This window comes from Pelobates fuscus, chromosome 13 (assembly GCF_036172605.1).
Source record: "Pelobates fuscus isolate aPelFus1 chromosome 13, aPelFus1.pri, whole genome shotgun sequence".
Classification (NCBI taxonomy): Eukaryota; Metazoa; Chordata; class Amphibia; order Anura; family Pelobatidae; genus Pelobates; species Pelobates fuscus.
Window position 1 is genome coordinate 16,243,817 of NC_086329.1, and position 7,727 is coordinate 16,251,543.

The 7,727-nt window shown below is 40.2% G+C and overlaps 1 long non-coding RNA gene across 1 annotated transcript; it reads right to left on the reverse strand.

Moving 5' to 3' along the window:
• Positions 1 to 2,319: 2,319 nt before the first annotated feature.
• Positions 2,320 to 5,594, reverse strand: LOC134582783 (uncharacterized). The gene is made up of 3 exons (XR_010086272.1): positions 5,516 to 5,594; positions 2,605 to 2,716; positions 2,320 to 2,503 (listed from the first exon to the last, which is right to left on the reverse strand). It is a non-coding gene; the product is annotated as an uncharacterized LOC134582783 (long non-coding RNA).
• Between the last annotated feature and the right edge of the window lie 2,133 nt (positions 5,595 to 7,727).

A 7,727-nucleotide genomic window follows, 5' to 3' on the forward strand; every position in this document is an offset into this window, starting at 1 on the left:
TGAGAACCAAGATGACTGCATGTGCCATGTATCCTCACTGGACGTAGATGTAGCGGCAGTGAGGACACAGACTAGATTACAGGTAACTTTAAATGCTTTTATTTTATGTAAACAACGAAGGTCAGAAATTTAAACAAACAGATTTGTATCAAAATATTTATTTTATCAACTTGTATATTCAATATGTCAAAACCTTACTGTTTCTTAATAAAAAGGTTTTATAAACTCATCCAGATTTACTCTAGTTTCTCCAATATTGAATAAATAGACTGCCATTATTTATTTTACTGGGATTTATAGGTGTCACTTTTTATAGATGTCAAAGTTACTCAAGTTTATACTATGACAGTCAGAAATCCTGAGCGACAAAGGTCAACTCTTTATCAAATAAACCACCAGTCATCTGAAATACTATTATCCCCATCCGTCATATCTCATTTCAAAATGTTTCCAAAAAATCAATACTTGCAATTATTTATTTAATCCAGTTTGTGTATCCCTTTACCTAGTTTATAGGGTATCACTATACAGGCTAATCCTTCTTTTATTTTTATTTATTTACTCCATTCCCCCCCCCCCCCCCCCCTCCCTAATTGCAATTGAAAAATGCCTTTTCCTTTTAGTTTAAAAAAACAAATAAAGGTTACATGACTGTAGATATAAGCATAGGTATTTATATAGTTTGCACATGTGCGTATACTGTAACCCTATAACCTCCAAAAAAATACTTTGACAATTTTTAATTATTTTAACGCTTTCCCATCACATAACAGATTTATTCAGTCATGGCCTTAAAGACACATGACAAAATTATACAGATTTTTCCTTGTTGGTATAAGGGAAACCCAGTGAATTTTTCAATGCCTGGGACTCGTCACCTGGAAGTAATAATACAATGTTACGAATAGACTGCATTCAGTAATCAACATGTATATCATACAGAGCCTTTAAAAATCACTGAGACTGAAGCTCTTTGTTCATTCACCGACCAGTCTAATAAAAAAGGGAGACCTACAGGGTCTGAAGAGAACATCATTATGGAATCTATACAAAACCGAGTGGTATTGCCCAAGACCCCCCATCGTAGCACAATGTAATTCACAAACTAATATAAGGTGTTAACGTTTTTTTTATGATATAGATATAGAAATACCACAAACTTTGAAAGACGTGTGTGAAAAATGACCTGCCATTGAAGCTTAATACACTATACAAGAGACCTTGGGCTATCTACTATTGCAAATTGTATGCATTGATGGAATTTGAATGAGAGCTGCTAAAATGCCCCAAAAGGTGACACTGTCCAACATGAATATTCTATAGTTGAAAGAAACAAGGGTATATACATACATTCCTATACTTAGTGTTATTAGAAGAAAAAATAAATGTAAATACCCCACTATATGCAATCATACATTAGATACACAAAATACAATATTCATTGTATAAAATACAAAACAATGAATACTACAACAACATTTAGCGGAGAATGATGGCAAAATGGTTAAAAGAAATTTTGTTTAAAAAAAAAAAAAAAACCTTTGGCAATACCCTTTACAATAATGTAGTCTCATCTCTACTACATCTCCCATATGGCACTTACAGCCATAATGCTGGCAAAGCATCAGGGGATATGTTGTCCACAACATCTTAAGTGTCAAAGGTTACCAACCCCTACCCCTAGGGTCGACCTAATGTAAATACATTTGTTCTGAGAGCCCAAATACATTAAATTCTAAAAATCCAGTCTTCTTTAACATCCTAGACATTATGCTGTAATCTGCCTAGTAGAGCAAATAAAATGAATTTGGATTGAAGCATGCTGTAGTGGTAATGGTGCTTGGATTGCCCCATTTAAGCAGCTACAGAAAAGTGAATCAGTTTTAGAATGTATTGACTTCTTACCTATGGAATGCTGGGCACTGCTTCCCTCCAGTAACTTCTGTTAGCTCTTCTGAGCTAAGCCCTGTACTACCAAGACAGCTCTAAACTCTGTAGGTAGTAGTGAAGACGGGGAGCGGTGTGGATGGAGGGAAGATAAGAAAATTTAAATTTATGAGAGACCAGTTACAAAAAGACGTTCCGTTATAGGTATTCAAATATAATCTTTTTTTATTTTTTTTAAAGAGTAAATACAGTTTCTATCTATCTCCCTTGAACCCTTGGCTGCCCACTTGCAGTATTTTTGGTTTGCAACGGTTCACGGGAGATCTAGTTCATACCATGCACAGTTTTAGCAGGAAATTCTAGAGGGTGAATTACTTTGCTCTGTCATAGGCAATCTTCGGCACTCCAGATGTGGATTGCATCTGCCCTAATGCTTTGTCAGCATTATGGCATATGTAGTCTACAACATCTGGAATGCCAAAAGTTGCCTACCCCACTTAGTTCTTTGTCTCAAACAGATGTGGTCTGCGAGAAAAGAAAAAAAAAAAGTGTCGTCGGTCAACAGTGAGTGTTGATAGTAGATTCAACTCATTAAGTGAAGACAACACCGGTCACTCTGCAAGAAAAAGATAACAGTTTAAAGACATTGCCTTTACAGAATCATTACAGTACGCTGTTGCCTTATTTATATAAATATTTGAAGTAGTTCTGTCTTACCCAATCCAGCCATCTTCTCCGTCATAACCAAGCAGTGCTGTTAAATGGGTCCTACCATCACCGAAAAACGCTATACTTTGTGTCAGCAGAATTACAAATAACAGGTTAGATTCTGTGGAATGTTGATACTTTATGAATAATCTCCCGTGACATTACCATACAGCCCTCATATGCAAATTAACGAATGGCATGTATTTACATATTGATGCATAGTACAAGCAAAGAAACTCTTAACTGGCAGTTTTAAAATGTTTAATGTATCTCAATCTGCACGTTCGTTCTCAGTTGTCAACACTTTACATAGCCTAGTGGTTTTATTCACTAGACCAGAAACTATGAAGAAGTAAGATAGGAAATTGAACATTTTTGGACAAATAGATGGGGTTGTTCAGTAGGCCGTTAGGACATAACTGAAAAACTGACTTTTTGTCGAACATCTGTATAAAAATCTTATCGAGACCATAAAGCAGTCATCTAGCACCCAGGAAGCGTGAAGGTTATTGGCGCCATTCACCATGCCTACATGAAGAATGAAGGGGAAGGCTGACCCAGTAACCTGCCAAGAGAATTTACACACGTTAAGGTTGGTGCCAGGATTTAATGTCAAATACCAGCACCCAAACCAGTGCCATGAGTAATACTAGAACCTTCCCATTCCCTCCCTCGTCAGGCAGAAGGTACATAAGAGGAGAAGGAGGGATATTAAACATCAGGGCTATTTACTAAATTAAGAATTATCAAAAACTCAGAGTAAATCTCAAATTTAAGGCGAAAATAGCCAAAGTGGGAAAAATCTCTAAATCCATGATACTTTGGCCTTAAATTTGAAATTCACCTAGAATTTCTGGTTATTCTCCCCTTAGTGAATAGCCCCCCAATATGTTGATGTGTCTCAGTATACAACTGTATGCATGTTAATCATCTACAATGACATTCTAGCATGTATGCATATTAACATACACATGTCCATGTGTGTTACCAATTAGGATGGGGTATGTGGCAAGTTCTGTATATGCACCCCAACTTTGGCAGGGCAGTGCCTATTTCAGAGTCCTGTCCTGAGTTTCTCCCCAAAACTGGGACACCAGGGCATTGTCCTCAGAAAGCATTACACCAGTGCATCATTAAACATGCTTGTGCAACTGGGACCATTTTGGGAGAGCTGTAACATTCTTTGTGATTGACAGTTAGTCTGGCAAGAATTTATGAATGTCTGACTAGCCTATTCTTCAGGCCCACCCACCTAGTTTGGGTGGCTCCAGTGGCATGGTTTGGGTAATAGGCTTGCCACTTCAATCACACCCCACTTTACAGGACACCAATGTTGGGGTTTATGCATCTGGTTAACTACATATGTTTGTATGAATGATGGGGAGGGTGGGTTTGGGGCCCCACACATGGTTGTGGGGGTCCTGATTCCCAGCATCCATCAGCTCAAATCAAAGAAGTGGTGAGACATGTTGTAAAAAAAAAATACTCAGGGTGTTTGTCAATTGTTTAAATATAATTAAATTCAATAATAGTGTTTTACTCTCTGAAGATGAGGTAATCCATCTAACTCACAGTCTGAAAGATTAGACAAATACACAACCACACTTCCAATTGGGCATCCTTATAAAGCATGCATCATGCAGGGTGGCAGAGAGTGTAAGATAACCATAAATATAAATGTAGCATTTGTGAAGGTTGATCTTAAGGTTGGGTTGCAATACCATTCATCTCAAGAACACTGAGGGTTCATTTAATTCGTTCTGGGACACAGACAGTTACTTTCTCTAAACCCATTCACCCAAACAGTTAATTATATTAAAGGGACCCTCCAGGCACCCAGACCACTTCTGCCCATTGGAGTGGTCTGGGTGCCAACTCCCACTACCCTTAACCCTGTAAGTGTAATTATTGCAGTTTTCAGAAACTGCAATAATTACCTTGCACGGTTAAGTCCTCCTCTAGTGGCTGTCTACTAGACAGCCACTAGAGGGCACTTCCGTGATTCTAGCACAGGTTTTCTGTGCTATAGCATCGCTGGATGTCCTCACGCTACGTGAGGACCTCCAGCATCGCTAAAATCCCCAGAGGAAAGCATTTTCAATGTTTTCCTATAGAGAGGTCTAATGCGCGTGTGCAGCATAGCCGCGCATGCGCATTAGGTCTCCCCCGCCGGATGATGTAATGATGGGGAGGAGCGTGGGCGGACCCAGAAGCAGTGCCCAGGGACATCGGCGCTGCCTCAGGTAAGTCACTGAAGGGGTTTTGACCCCTTCAGCAACTGGGGATGGGAGGTGGGAGGGAGAGCGGACCTGCAGTGCCAGGAAAACGATTTGTCTTCCTGGCACTGGAGAGTCCCTTTAAGCTCCAGCACGCAGACAGTTAATATAAAAAAAAAAACGTCACTTGACAGACAGACCATTAATAGTATTAGTTCCGGCACACAGACAGTTAATATCACTAGTTTCAAGCAGACAGCTATTACTAAATTCTAGCACACAAACAGTTAATATCACTAGATTCCAGCACACAGACAGTTAATACTATTAAGCTCCAGCACACAGACAGTTACTTTCACTAGATTCCGGCACACAGACAGTTAATACTATTATGCTCCGGCACACAGACAGTTACTTTCACTAGATTCCGGCACACAGACAGTTAATACTATTAGGCTCCGGCACACAGACAGTTACTTTCACTAGATTCCGGCACACAGACAGTTAATACTATTAGGCTCCGGCACACAGACAGTTACTTTCACTAGATTCCGGCACACAGACAGTTAATACTATTAGGCTCCGGCACACAGACAGTTACTTTCACTAGATTCCGGTACACAGACAGTTAATACTATTACGCTCCGGCACACAGACAGTTAAACATTCCATCAAACATTGAATCTACTATAAAAATCTCTTACCTGAAGCCCAGACACATTGGGGAGATCCTCTCCTGCAACACACAGAGTAAGAATGATGTAAACAATGGGACTATCCTCCATCCTCCACCTCATACCCACCCACCCCCGGGTAGATCAGATTTATAGATCTAGGGTCCCACCCCCTTCCAATAAGCAATCAATAACACACCTGGGCAACACATTAACCCTTTCCTGGCTGAGCCTCAAAACCATTAACCCTTTCTTGGCTGCCCCACCCAATCATTAACCCTTTATAGCTCCACCCCTTTCAATTAGCAATCAATAACACCTGGGCAGCACATTAACCCTTTCCTGGCTGAGCCTCCAAACCATTAATCCTTTCCTGGCTGCCTCACATGATTATTAACACTTTTATACCTGTGCCCCTCCACCTGAGCAGCATAACGATCTTAACCAAACATTAACCCTTTTTGGCTACTTGCCTACCCATCAGCCATTAAAGGGCCACTCTAGTCACCAGATCAGTTTATTGTATTAGTTCTGGTGAGTAGAATCATTACCTTCAGGCTTTTTGCAGTAAACACTGTCTTTCCAGAGAAAATGCAGCGTTTACATTACAGCCTAGGGATATCTCCAGTAGCCACTCATCCGATGACTGCTACAGATGCTTCTTGGGTCAGTGCTGCACAGTGTGACTGACATTTAGTGTCTCCACCCTCTGCATGGAGACACTGAACTTCTATCATAGAGATGCATTGATTCAATGTATCTCTATGAGGAGATGCTGATTGGCCAGGGCTATGTTTGACTTGTGCTGGCTCTGTCCCTGATCTGCCTCCTTGACAGTCTTAGCCAATCCTAAGTGAAATCATTGTGATTGGCTGAGATCACCACTTTTGATGATGTCAGCCAAGCAAGCAGATCAGGGGCAGAGCCAGCACCAACAGACTGGAATAAAAGTAAGATTATACAATATTTAGGGGGGCAATGGGGGCCAGGGGCGCTAGATAGTGATATTAACACTCTAGGGTCAGGAATATATGTTTGTGTTATCGACCCTATAGTGTTCCTTTAATATCACCCAAGCCTGAATTTGTGTGATAGCACCAAGCAAGGAATTTGAACTTGTGTCGAATGTAACTCCTTTAGTCTATATTAGTATCAGACTATGTAACAGGAAATATATGCTTTGCTTTTACTAATTTCCATGGATTTTATGATTTATAGCTTGTTTTTTTTTTTACCTCAGCAAGATCAAGTCAAAGGTAAATCGGGGTCATCAACTTATGGCGTGTGAGGCTGCCAGACACTAACAGGCTGGGGCAATCCCAAGATCTCCACTGAGGCTGGCCAGACAAAGAACTTCTTCAGATATCTGCCAAGACCTGATAGCAGTAGGACGTGGCAGCCCTTAATTCACATTTGTCAGTGCTGAGAGGAACTGATCACAGCCCTCACCCTGTACCCCTAAATGCTAATAAAAAAGGAGGTTTGCTAAAAGAACAGCATTGTCAATGTGTGTGTGTAACATGGTGTGCGGCAATGTGTAACTGTGTGCCATAGCAGTGTACATTGGAAGAGTACCACAAATGCCACAAACTGCTCTCACACAAATAGCCCACAAATGCACAAATATATCTCTACACAGCAGTTATCATACATAACATACGCAGCATATGGCAACATACACATAAGTTAATAATAATAATAATAATAAAAAAGTAAGATCGGCACGCCAAGGGAATTCAAAGTCTTGCTGTGGCACAGTGCTGTGAAATGTCACCTACCCCTGGCCTAGATTGACATTGCATGTAGGGTACTACAGCGCTATCTCTGTGGTTTATATTATAGGGTTTTTCACTAAACCAGGAATTGTAAATAACTTTTTCCAAAAATAAAATGTAGTGACCAAAATTCTCCAACTCTGCCTTCGTCACGGCTTTCATTCTTCTTTAATAATTACGCTGTCGGTATAGGAGCGACCAGGTCGTTTATTATAAATAAGAATTTTATATTGTGAAGTGGAATACACTACATCATGTTTTAACCCCCAAAATATGTTGGGTTCTGTCATCTCAGACCCTTGTGGTTTTAGGTGCAGAATGAAAAGATCCCAAACTCCTTATTGTTTACTGGGAGGCGCCATTGAGGGCAGAGTCCGTTGTCTCATGCTGAAGGACATCATTCCGCTTAACCTTCTGGTTAAAATTAGATAACTGACCAACTATCACTAGGAGAATATGATTATGCA